This window comes from Bufo bufo, chromosome 1, assembly GCF_905171765.1.
Source record: "Bufo bufo chromosome 1, aBufBuf1.1, whole genome shotgun sequence".
Lineage (NCBI taxonomy): Eukaryota > Metazoa > Chordata > Amphibia > Anura > Bufonidae > Bufo > Bufo bufo.
This window is the reverse complement of record NC_053389.1, coordinates 570,545,516-570,559,932: the sequence shown is the minus strand read 5'-3', so window position 1 is coordinate 570,559,932 and position 14,417 is coordinate 570,545,516.

Genomic DNA, 14,417 nt, shown 5'->3' with positions numbered 1-14,417 from the left:
TTCCGACAGGGGGGATCAGTCCCTGAGGAAGGTCTTTTAAAACAGAGTCGACCAATAAAGGTGATATAGCATTCACATGGACACCAGTCCCACCAACCAATGTTCCAATGTTGGGGCGCCCATGGTTCAGTGATACCGGCATCAGTGTGCCATACCCCACCGTTGCTGATGAGGACCCGCTGGTAGCTTTCACTAAGAACATTGCTCTCAGAGCCAGCAACCATTAGATCCCCCTCAAACCAACGGTGGCGGCTTTCACATGGGGAGTAGGGACCAGAGTGCTGATTTATAGAATTTCCCTTGCAACGACCTGACCCGATCACGCTCTCATAACCGTAATCAGGTCAGACTTTACACAGGGAGGCATATAGAAAATAAACCTACATACCATTCCTAAGCCAAAAAGAAAGTCTACTAGGGGGCGGAGCCTGACCGCTGAGCGTGATGGAGGTCTGAGATAGAGCTCCTGCCGTCTAGACCCGTGCTTTTCTATATAAAGACACCCAGAAGCTTTTAAATATGGTCAAGATCGGGAGAGATAAGCCCAGAGATCATCAGGCTTCCCCTAAACACAAAAAAGGGCAGACAGAGATGGACCGCTTTGTAAGAAAGAAGCTAGCACTATCTCCAGCGCGGCTAAGTAAAATGGCGCCGCAGCCATCGATACCGGACTCAGAGGAGGAAGACGGAGAAGTGTATATGGGAGCCGAAGGGGGAGGTGAAGAAGCTAAAGGCCTGCAACCCGACGATAATAACACCATCCTGACAAGATCTTTTCTAAAAGACTCACTGGTGCAGGCAATGGCGCCGCTACTGAAGGAGGTGAGGGACATGAGGGAAGACGTTAAATCCCTAGGCCACAGAGTCGAATCCCTAGAAGGGAACCAGAGCTTGCTGACTGCTAGAGCATCGGCTGTCTCCGATCTCCTGGACGTCCAATCTAAGTCGATAAACAATGCTTTATTACTAATAGAAGACCAGGAGAATCGGAGCAGGAGAAAAAATATACGTCTTAAAGGACTGCCTGAGACAGTGGGAACCGCTGAGTTGCAAACCACTGCTGAACAGCTTTTTGCTGACATACTAGGGGCAGACAAAGCTCAGGAAATAACCATTGAAAGAATCCATAGGTCCCTGCGCCCTGTCCCTAAGAAAGACGAACCGCCGCGTGACGTCATCTGCGGCCTACTAAGTTTTAGAAGCACAGCAGCTCTACTTCAAGCGATGCGTGAAAGAAAGGAGCTACATTACGAAGGTACAAAGATCTCCTTATATCAAGATATTGCTCCGTCTACACTCTACAAAAGGAGAATCTTGAAACCTTTAACTGATCATCTACGGGATCAAAAAATCTTATACAGGTGGCTCTTCCCCTTCGGACTTACGTTTAGCAAGGATGGCAGACGCTGTACGATCCGAACCCCATCAGATCTACCAGAGGTGTGGGAGCACCTTGAAACTGATCCGATACCAGTGGACTCCTGGATGCCTTTGGATAGTTCCGCAAAAAGACTGCCTCCACTTCCACGTTTGGAACCGTGGTCGACCCGTGCGAGGAACAAAAGCCCCAGATCTAGTAGAAGATGAGCAGTGATCCGGCTCCCAGAAGGAGTATCCAGGATTCCAGAGGACTAACAAGGACCGATATGCTGCTTCCAAACAGTGAAGACGATTCACTCAAGTGCTTCGGATCTTCCTACTCGTTCAGGAAGGCATAAGTCATATTGTTCTCACATCTTAGTCCTATTTTGCACTCTCCTTTTTTGCTTTTTTCCTTCCTTTCTTTATAATTATCTCTCCCCCTGTCCCCCCCCCTCTCAATATAGAGGATTTCACTCACTTTCTTTTTTTTTTTTTTTCTTTTATCCTCCCCCCTTCCCCAGATATCTTACTCCTCCCGACCTTGACTATTGTCTGCTTTCCATTTCTTATTATGTTTTCAGTAACTATCATCCTTTATTGATATCTCTTATTTTACTATAGAGTTATCCCATTCTTGTATTAGTTAGTTGTATGATTGGATACGTACGCACCCTGCGGACGCATTTTACGTCCCCTGGGTGTAGTATGTATTAACATCAATAGCAATATACAATTTGGTGTCTTTACTTAAATGTATGACGGTAAAAGGAGGGCGTATGTAAAGATTTTCAAGATAAATAGTCATTACGGCCATCAGCTGTTCAATATCTTAGCTGGTATCCATACAGAAAGGTTATTAATGCTCCACCATTTAAGAAGCCAAACCTACCCTTACTTCCACATATCCCCCCCCCCCCCTCTCATTCCTCCACCCCATCTATTAAGGCTATTGAAAACCTTTAATAGTGTGTTCTATAATGTCTTGATACCTGTACTCAGGAGTATTCAAGTCGAAAACTAGCCCTCCTTCCCACTCAGCATGGGTCTACGGCGCCAGATCAGGAATCATCCTTGATTCTCTGTCCCCGTATACCTCTCCTGTATGAGGAAGGGCGACCAATTTTTTGGCCGCTGTCCTACAGGTGAGAAAAATAAGTCCTCCTTAGAACCAGGTTCAAGTATACTCACCGTAGGATCTACAAATGTTGTTGAGTCAGAATTAACTGACCTTTTTGTTGTTCTTTTTGCTGTTCTTTTTGTTTATAATTTCCAGCAGGCTGTTCTCAGGAGATCTAGCTCAAAAGACTATCAACCTACCCAAATACCAATACCATGGCGACCATAAATACATCCTCCTTCAACGTTAGAGGCTTCAACACACCTCAAAAGAGATCTCAGGTACTTTCTCTCCTAAGGAAGAGCAAATCAGACATTTGTTTTCTTCAGGAGACTCACTTAAAATCCGGAAGAATACCTAACCTACCACATACACACTACAACAAATGGTTCCACTCCACATACACAAAAGCAGCGAGAGGAGTTAGCATAGCAATAGCTAAACACATTCCCTTTGAACCTATCTTGACACTCTCTGATACGGAGGGAAGATACGTTTTTGCTAAAGGTAAGATAGGCCACACCTTAGTGTCCCTAGCAAGTGTTTATGCCCCGAATAAAAATCAATACTCATGGCTTAGGGACACTCTTGACAAATTCCTGACTTTTGCAGAGGGATTGCAGCTGATAGGTGGAGATCTAAACATATCCCTTAACCCGATAATGGACACTTCTAAAGGATTATCGGCTGTGTCACAAAAAACCCTGGGTAGAGCCCAAAAACTGTTGACCAAATATCATTTGATTGACACATGGAGAACTCTTAATGCTTCCACTAAAGATTACTCATATTTTTCGCAAGTTCACCAATCTTTCCAAAGAATAGATTATATATTTATCTCGAAGAATCACCTACACCTCCTTAAAAAAGCTAGTATAGGATCTATAACTGTTTCAGATCATGCTCCTGTCTCGGCCTGTTTGTCCTATCCTTCCCTTCCAGTGAGGGAGTGGACCTGGAGGCTAAACGAAACTCTGCTTGACTCAGATCGCTCAGTAACTGATATCTCTAAAAAACTAACTCTATATTTCCAAGATAATAAACCCGCAGATACCTCCCAGACCATAGTTTGGGAAGCACATAAAGCTTTCGTTAGAGGGGAACTTATAGCGTTAGGTACAAAAATTAAGAAGGACCGACAGAAAATGCTTAATTCAATACTTACACAAATAGCGGCTCTGGAGTCTATCCAGAAACAGTCAAAAGCGAGAATTATGCAAGATGACTTAATTGCGCTGAGACACAAACTTAAGGAACTGCTTAACATTAGATGCGCCAAAGCATATCAATACGCGCAATTCAAGTACTACACACATGGCGACAGAGGTAGTAAACTAACGTCCCACTTAATTAAAAAGCGAAAAGATGCCCAATTCATAAAAAGCATTAGGACTCACTCAGGCACTTTAACTAATGTAACAAAAGATATAGCTTCTGAATTTAGCCATTTTTATGGCCAATTATATAATCTCTCCTCAGACAAACAGGCAGACACAAATCATCAGCAAATTGATGAATTCCTCTCCAAACTCAACCTGCCTACCATCTCCAAAGAGGATAGCCTATCCTTACTAGCTCCTATAACTAATGATGAAGTTTCTGCCATCATCAAATCCCTTCCACATGGGAAAGCCCCAGGACCAGACGGACTCCCCGCTGGATATTATAAAAAATTTCTACCGGTTTTGCTAACCCAGATTACAACCTGGTGCCAGGCCCTGATGTTGGGCGCTTCCCCCCCTAAACAAACTCTGGAGGCTATTATTACGGTAATAGCTAAAGAAGGCAAAAATGAAACAGAATGTGGTAGCTACAGACCCATTTCTCTCCTCAACCTAGATGTAAAGATATGGGCAAAGATTTTAGCAAACAGATTAAATAAAATTATACCAAAAATAATCCATCCAGACCAAGCCGGATTTGTGACAGGTAGAGAGGGTAATTTTCATTCCTGTAGAGTCCTCAACGCGATCAAGTTAGCAAAGGATAAGAAGAGTCCTCTCATCCTTCTCAGCACAGATGCCGAGAAGGCATTTGATCGTGTTAACTGGTTATATATGCAAAGAGCCTTACATAGATTCGGTATGCCATCTCCCTTTGTAGATGCAGTTATGTCCTTATATCATCTTCCAAGTGCCAGAGTGAGGGTTAATGGCACATTGTCTAATCCCTTTGACATAAGTAACGGCACACGCCAAGGCTGCCCACTGTCCCCCACTCTCTTCATCATTACTATGGAAACCCTCCTGCAAGCGATAAGGGACAATTCGATGATAAAGGGGTTAAAAACCAACCATACAGAACACAAATGTGCCGCCTTTGCGGATGATCTCCTGCTCCTGATCACAAATCCAATCCAGGCTTTCCCACCATTAATGACACTATTTGAACAATTTGGCACTTTATCAAATTTTAAAATTAATTACTCCAAATCTGAAGCGCTCAACATCTCGGTTCCAACACCCCAAATACAGAGTCTGAAATCTTCCTACCCCTTCACTTGGCAACAGGAGAAAATCAAATACCTAGGTATTTTCTTAACAAATACACCGTCCAACCTATATTCCATGAACTTCGTCCCCTTACTGAAAAGTATCAGAGACCAATTAAACTCACTATCTCTCCCTTTTATATCTTGGCTAGGCAGAAAGAACCTTCTGCAAACGTACATTATGCCTAAATTATTATATCTCCTCCAAATGTTACCCATCCACCTCCCGCAATCCTTCTTTAATACGGTTAGATCTATATTCTCATCCTTCCTTTGGAATGGGAAGAAGCCGCGGTTAGCTTATGACAAATTAAGCAGAGCCCGCATACATGGAGGTATGGGCCTCCCTGATGCCCAGATCTACTACAAAGCGATCCAACTGAAAAGATGGCTACAGCTCTGCATACCACACTTAAGAGTATTAGGTTCAGACATTGAATTGGTCTCTCTGACTAATCGCCAACAAGCGGGTTTATGGGGCATTGGGTCACCTTCCCCCGCAATAGAGGGATTGACCAAAGGGGTCTACGCAGTGTTCAGCACCCTGTCCAAACGTACGAGCTTACTCTCAGATCCCCCAAGACTGTTACCCTCGACATTAAGCCCATACTTGATCTATCCCAACATCCCCAACCCCCCAGACTTTTGGAACTTATTCAAAGACTTAAATATAGGGGAACTAATGTCACAGACAACTACAAGTACTGCAATTAACACATTTAGTGCCCTTCGCTTGAGACAGAACAATTTTCTAGACGTAGAGATATTCAGAGACACATGCTCTAAATTACAAGATAAATACAAAACAATTAAAGAATGTACCTGGTTCGAAAATTTAACACGGGGACGAACATCAACTAAACATGTGGTTTCTGATATATATAAAAACCTTTTGAGCTTACAGAAATCTAGCAAACCTGCATACATCACCCAATGGGAGAGAGAGCTTGGGACTACATTCAATACAGCGGAGATTGATCAAATACATCTCAGATCCCATGGTTTTTCCAGATGTGTAAAAATCCAGGAACATTCCTACAAAACAATGGTCAGATGGTATAATGATCCCAGCAAACTGCATGCTATGGGCCTTACAAGCACTAACACATGTTGGCGATGCAAAAGGGACTCAGGCACCCTAGGTCATATTTTTTGGTTCTGTCCGCTAATTTCCAGTTACTGGTCCGCTATTGAAACAAAAATAAACCAAATATGTGGTACCTCTCTCCAGCTTACTCCTATCTCGGTACTACTATGGTTACCTTCTAAGGGTTGGTCTCCAAAACCTTTTGACCTTCCCACCTGGCTCGTTCAAACAGCTAGGACCCTTATCCCGCTACACTGGCTCAATGAAGTCCCCCCCACTATCTCCCAGTGGGAAATAAAGGTAAATCAATTATATCTAATGGAAGAACTTAGCAGTTGGGCTAACAGATCCCATTCCAAATTTTTACAACTATGGAACCCATGGATTGAGTATAAGAAAACATAAAGTGAATAAGACACCTCTACTACCTTTAGTCTTTTTACCTGAGCTAAATCTTAACATTTGACGATTTAACACCCCTGAGAACATCCTGCGTCCCACTTGTTCTATTCGTTTTATCTGCTCCGTGTGGAGGACAACTTCTTCCTCCATGAGTTATCTTATTGTCTCACCTACACCAAATTATACTTGACTGTCGTTGGGCACAAACACAAGGCTTAAGACATTATTGGTCTGATTATGTCATCAAGAGTAATGTGTACTCCTCTTACCCTTACAACTGCCCAACCTCAAATGCTGTGTTGTGAGAATGTTATTGCAATCAAATGCATTGTTTTACATCTACATTTATGTAAAAGTGTATCTGTAACTTTACACTTCCCTATGTGACCACATAAAGTGCACTTATCTTTCTTTGTGAAGAAAAACAATAAAAAGATATTTTATAAAAAAAAAAAAAAAAAAAGAAAGTCTACTATAGTCATCCTATGCTTAATAAAACTTTCCCCGACAGTTCCCTCCTCTCTGTAATATGTCCCCTGTGTTCTTTGAGTCTCTTGCTGAATCTTCGGTTTCCTCAGCTTGCCCTCGTCGATTGTGGTGCTCCTTGGGTGTTATTGCCTCCATGATGATGCTCCATCCTTCGGTTCGATTCTTTGGGGAGTTGACTCTGAGGCAGGTCCTGATGTGGTAAGGTGTGGCGTGGCGATGAACGTTTAGTTGGACATCCGTTCCATCAAAGACATAGGTTGATCCGTGGTGTATCTGGGAGCTGCGATTAGGATGTGATTCTCTGCACGTGACTGGGCGATCCGATCGATCAAACAGCAGGAGCATCTCACCAGGATATATATGATAAAGAGAAAAACAACAACATGAGGATATATATACTCCTATTTCCTTCAACCAGTTACCTATGGAAAACAGGAAATCTCCAAAACCACCCAAAGCTGCAAAAGGATTCTATCCCTCAGTAATAGCCCTATCTCTGTCCTGAATTACAGTGACCTTCTCCATATGGGCCTGGACTTTATCCCTGGTATCTGCAGTCCTCTTCTATAAACTCACAGAAACCCCCCCCTAAGAAGCTAAAAGATAGTCCAGCGCCATCTTTTCCTGTAAGATGAGGGTTGAGTTGGTGCACCTGTTGGTAAAGGGAAACAAGAGCGAAATATCATCATAGTCAATGTTTAATTTTTTAATCAGTTTTGCCACATATTCCTCTTGTATCTGCTGCAAGTTTCTAGGCATCAGAATTAATGGACTCATTGTCCAAAGGGTTGGGAAGGGTCTTCCCATCTAGATACTACTCCTCCCTTTGACCATAGACCGCTAGAGTCTTTGGTCAGCCCTTGAATCTCTAATGCCCTTGCATATATTGTTCTACTGGGCTGTGCAGACTGTACAATAGGCTGATTAGCATGCTCAGACAAAACTTGTTCCACAGGTTCTGTAAAGCCAGGAGCTTGTGGTAGAGTCAAGTGTGCGCATATCCCATCACCTGACTGTACAATGGCACATATGGGGGTAGGACAGGAGTTGGAGTCACAATGGGGTTTTTTTACTTTGCTGTCTTGTGTTTGAACTGCACAAGTCAGTCCAAAGTTTTTGCACAGACAGCCATGCCTGGCCACAAGTTTTCATATACATTTTATTCCAATGAGGGTCTCCTTTGTACCATGGAAAAGTGTCTATGTCATTCAGACATAGGCCCTTGATCATGGCCATATGAAAGTCTGAAAAAGACCCTTCTTTTGGGAACGGGTCAGTACATTTCATTCCTTCTGTCCATTTACACATATTATCAACCCAAGGATCAGTATAAAATGGACCTAAACACCTCTGGACAAACATTTTTGGACTTTCCCCCAATTCATTTTTAGGAGACAGTTTTACCATAGAGGGATTCACAGCAGATTTTCGGAACATGTTTTTCAGTTCTAAATTAAAAATTCAGTTTCTTTTTGGGATCCTTCTTACCATAAGAATTGCCCATTTTTACTTAGCTAAAATATATAGTGAGATCAGCTGAATTTGGAGGTTTATCAAAAGATGTTTGTGTTCAGTGCAAAAATACTTACTGATAAACCTTATGCTTATCAGTTTATGTGTTTTTTTTATCATATTTCTTCTAATTCAGGTTCATAACTACTCCTGAATTTATGGCAGATTTTTTAACTATTCTGGATGGTATTACTTCTAATTCAGGCTCATACTACTCCTGAATTTATGGCAGATTCTAAACTATTGATGGCCAATTTTACACCTTCAATTTCAGCATGAACTCACATACAATCTATACATAATCTATACACAGTCTATACAGTAAAATTCAACCTTATATATATAACGACTAAATATGCTTAAGCAACTATACAGCTATATACAGGTTTTAGCAAAGGATATTCGTTGCACACAATACTGTTTTTCAGATTAGGGGACTACAGACCCCATTTTTTCTTCAGGAATATCAGATTCCTGGGGGACATCAGATCCCTCTATTTCTTTAGGAATATCAGATTCCTGGGAGACGCTTATCAGAAGCGCTTACCGGGTTCAAATAATCCACTCTTACAGTATAGGGCAGTAATAATATATATCTTAAATATAGAATCACTTACCCGATACTGTATTCTGGTGGATCCCACCTTCTGACACCAAACTGTTAGCGGTTTTCTTCAGGCAGGTTTATGCTGGTATAAGATGAGGCATCAGACCTCCAACCCATGAATATTTCCCTGTGCAATGAATATCCGGTTTGCGTCTGATCAGGAGATAAATAACCACCGTGAGTCAACATAGGTTGTTAAATATCTGACATCTGTATTTTTCATCACATACTTATAGGGCTTTTTGGGGGTGGGCGCATATTGTTTCTCAAGGTCCAATTGGAACGATCCTGGTATTTCCAAAGAGGCCTTTGGGAAACATGTGTTGTCAAAATACAGTTGAAACTTTGTTAAACAATGCTGGTATCTGCTGTATACAATACTTGCAAAAGAGCTATTTTACATTGAACAGGGTTTCCTCTATATGCTAACAAGGTGAATAGGCTATCTTAGTTTGTTTCATTGTATGTGAGGTGAGATGTTAAACAGCTCCTTTGTTCAGGGATGCTGCTATTGTGTCCAGCACTGGCAGAGGGTGTGTTCTGTGCTAATTCGATGTGCTGCATGCACAAGAGATGAGGCTTGTATAATATATGTCTTATCTGTGATGTATCAAAAGATTTATGAAAATCCCTTTCAAGGCCTAAGCTTGTTTTTTGGGGAGCTTAATGTGGCTTAACGTACAAAAAACAACTCAGATGTTAACCAATTTCCCCAAGACTTCCCATCCTACTAGACTCTCTATGCCAACATATTCTGAAGATTTGGGGTAATTTTATAAAACATTCCAAAAGTTATTCACATTAAACTATTTTATTTATTTTTGAAAATATTTAGCTTAATGTAAAAAGAGCTTAAAGGGAACCTGTCACCGGGATTTTGTGTATAGAGCTGAGGACATGGGTTGCTAGATGGCCGCTAGCACATCCGCAATACCCAGTCCCCATAGCTCTGTGTGCTTTTATTGTGTAAATAAAACGATTTGATACATATGCAAATTAACCTGAGATAAGTCCGGTCCCTGAGATGAGTCCTGTCTCTGAGATAAGTCAGGGACAGGACTCATCTCAGGTTAATTTGCATATGTATAAAATCGTTTTATTTACACAATAAAAGCACACAGAGCTATGGGAACTGGGTATTGCGGATGTGCTAGCGGCCATCTAGCAACCCATGTCCTCAGCTCTATACACAAAATCCCGGTGACAGGTTCCCTATAAGCTCCCCAAAAAACAAGCTTAATGTCACTCATTTGCCTTGTGGGTGGCCAAAATCCATGAACCTTCCAGGATAGGTTTGGGAAGCGGGGAACTTAGGTTGTGTAAAGTTTCAAGGCAATTGATTGAGGTTTAGGCACATTATGGTACATTAAGCTACATTAAGCCAGGGGTGATGCGGATGAGGGGTCTAATGGTGGCAAAAGTCATTTTAGTTATATATTGGGGGTCTGTCTCCCCACCCTCGTTAAATGAATGGATCCTGTACCTTCAACAAATTAAAATTTATGAGGATATGGAAAGGAAACGGAGAGCGGCACGTGTGACTGTTCAGACATAGTTACTACTGTAATTATAGCTGTATTTATTAGAGCTGTAGTGACGACAGCCAATTGGGGGGGAAGGGGTGATCGCTTATAGTTCTATTTCTTGTATTAATTTTGAATCTACAGTCATATTTACAATCTATGCAGGATTTTGTTGTATTTTATAGAGTAGTTGACTATTGCCCATAGTGGCTATCCTGTATTGGCATTTTTTTTTTTATTATAATATGTGTTGTTTTTCATTGTGTATTTCGAAATAAAAAAATAAAAAAAGCTACATTAAGCCATTTTCACATTAAATGTTTTAGGATGTCCTACGTATGTAATATAAAAATTTTCATAATAATAATTTTCAGTTACTATAGTTTGTTTTTTTTTTCCTGTTTTTTTTTGCCCCTATTATGGATGCAAACCCCGGATCTCCTGTGATTAATCAGAACCAAAGGTATGGTGCTCAGACTCATTTTCTGAAGAGCTACAGGAGGTCCAGGTATTGTGTCCATAATACTGGAGTAATAAAGCTCCCATTACTTTGTTTAGAGGGATGGAGGATTATATAGTACACAATTCCCAATACATACATGCAAAAATTGGTTGGTGCACAAATGCAGCACTGAGTGTAGACATGTGTTAACTCAGATCATACAATGTTTTGCTGACTATATTAGGTGTTTTGCAGCAAAATCTGTGCAGTTTTCCCTGTGTACACCACTTTTCTCATGCTCTGAGAAAAGGAGACGTGGTATGGGAAGGCCGGTGTTCCGTTATTTTTTGGCTACCCGTGAAATCTTGCTATCCTCGTCACTTCCTGTTGTGACGTAGCCACACCGGAAGGTTTGGAAGGAGGTGTGTCTCGCTGCTCGCCACCAGAGTGGCTGAGAAGGAGGTGTGTCGGCGCAGGCGCACAATGACGGGTTAGGCAAACTTCACACTTAGAGTTGCTGTGAACGCGCCGAGGGTAGGTAAAAATTACGGGCCACTACACATGTGCGCCGAGGGTAGGAAAATATTACGGGCCACTGCGCATGCACCGAGGGTAGGGAAAAATTACAGGCCACTGCGCAAGCGTGACTCGCAGTGGCCCATAATTTTTTCCTACCCTCGGCGCACATGTGCAATGGACTGTGATTTTTCCCTACCCTCGGCGCATGCACAGTGGCCCATCATTTTTTCCTACCCTCGGCGCGCGTGCACAGTGGCCCATAATTTTTACCTAACCTCGGCGCGTTCACAGCAACTCTAAGTGTGAAATTTGCTTACCCCATCGTTGTGCGCCTGCGCCGACACACCTCCTTCTCAGCCACTCTGGTGGCGAGCAGCGAGACACACCTCCTTCCAAACCTTCCGGTGCGGCTACGTCACAACAGGAAGTGACGAGGGTAGCAAAATTTCACGGGTAGCAAAAAATAACGGAACACCGGCACGCCAATCTCATTGATCATTTTATGTCTCTTTTTGGGTTAGAAAAGGACTTAATTAGATTTAATCTTGTTGAACTTCTGCCAGATCATGCACTTAAATTATGTAGAGGCCAGCGTATCAAGCTGAAGCAGACAGGGACTAAGACCGACTTCTAAATCGCTGGTCTTGGTAAATGTCTCTAAGTATGTTTTGTGCTCTCAGAAAATGTAGATTTTTGGTAACCTAGAAGCGGCTTGCCACGTACAGTATTTTTTAACACATATGGATGATGACCATATATTATATGGGCTCTGTGCCAATGTTTTTAAGAGCACAAATGCTTGTTGATGTACAGTCATGTGAAAAAATTAGGACACCCTTTGAAAGCATGTGGTTTTTTGTAACATTTTTAATAAATGGTTATTTCATCTCCGTTTCAACAATACAGAGAGATTAAAGTAATCCAACTAAACAAAGAAAACTGAAGAAAAGTCTTTTCAAGATCTTCTGTAAATGTCATTCTACAAAAATGCCTATTCTAACTGAGGAAAAAGATAGGACACCCTCACATGTATTCCCTCTTAAATTGGCTCAGATCTCACACCAGGTGCACATAATTAGTAGATCGTTACTCTGCATGTTGAATGAGGCTTGCCCTATTTAAACCTCAGACATTTAGTTTGGTGTGCTCCTGACTGTTGAAGTGAGAGTGAGCACCATGGTGAGAGCAAAAGAGCTGTCAGAGGACTTCAGAAAAAAGATTGTAGCAGCCTATGAGTCTGGGAAGGGATTTAAAAAGATCTCAAAAGATTTTGAAATCAGCCATTCCACTGTCCGGAAGATAGTCTACAAGTGGAGGGCTTTCAAAACAACTGCCAACATGCCCAGGACTGGTCGCCCCAGCAAGTTCACCCCAAGAGCAGACCGCAAGATGCTAAAAGAGGTCTCCAAAAACCCTAAAGTGTCATTTCGAGAACTACAGCAGGCTCTGGCTACTGTTGATGTAGAAGTACATGCCTCTACAATCAGAAAGAGACTGTACAAGTTTAACTTGCATGGGAGGTGTGCAAGGAGGAAACCTTTGCTTTCCAAGAGAAACATCGAGGCCAGACTGACATTTGCCAGAGATAAAGTTGACAAAGACCAGGACTTCTGGAATAATGTTCTTTGGACAGATGAGTCCAAAATTGAATTATTTGGACACAACAGCAGAGGACATGTTTGGCGTAAACCAAACACAGCATTCCAAGAAAAGAACCTCATACCAACTGTGAAGCATGGAGGTGGAAGTGTCATGGTTTGGGGCTGCTTTGCTGCAGCAGGACCTGGTCAGCTCACCATCATAGAATCCACGATGAATTCTACTGTGTATCAGAAGGTGCTTGAAGAACATGTGAGACCATCAGTTAGAAAATTAAAGCTGAAGCGGAACTGGACCATGCAACATGACAATGACCCAAAACATACTAGTAAATCAACCAAAGATTGGCTGAAAAAGAAGAAATGGAGAGTCCTGGAATGGCCAAGTCAAAGTCCAGATTTGAATCCCATTGAGATGCTGTGGGGTGACTTGAAAAGGGCTGTACGTGCAAGAAACCCCTCAAACATCTCACAGCTGAAAAAGTTCTGCATTGAGGAGTGGGGTAAAATTTCCTCAGACCGATGTCGAAGACTGGTAGATGGCTACAAGAACCGTCTCACTGCAGTTATTTCAGCCAAAGGAGGTAACACTCGCTATTAGGGGCAAGGGTGTCCTATCTTTTTCCTCAGTTAGAATAGGCATTTTTGTAGAATGACATTTACAGAAGATCTTGAAAAGACTTTTCTTCAGTTTTCTTTGTTTAGTCGGATTACTTTAATCTCTCTGTATTGTTGAAACGGAGATGAAATAACCATTTATTAAAAATGTTACAAAAAACCACATGCTTTCAAAGGGTGTCCTAATTTTTTCACATGACTGTATATCATTGTGGTATATATAAGATTTGCACACCTCAATATATTACATGTTTTTTTATGTGTAAACCTCTGCTTGGATGTGAGTTTTAGGTCCAAATGTTTGTTTTGATGTTTTAATAATTGCCGTTTGTCACAAAATTACCTAAAGGTGAAGATGGTTGCCAACAGTCCATCAAGGCAACTGCAATCATCAGGTTGTCTGCTCTCAGGAAATACGGTATATAGGTTTTAGGGGGAGGACTAACTTTTCAAGGGCTGTAATCCCTGTATTTTATAGGTTGTTACTTTTTTAAAATTTCCAGCTTAAAACCCCATTTTTGGTCTTTCCAGATCTGGTGAGTTTATGAAGACATCTGCAGATATTTAGGTCTAAAATGTATGTACAGGGAGTGCAGAATTATTAGGCAAGTTGTATTTTTGAGGATTAATTTTATTATTGAACAACAACC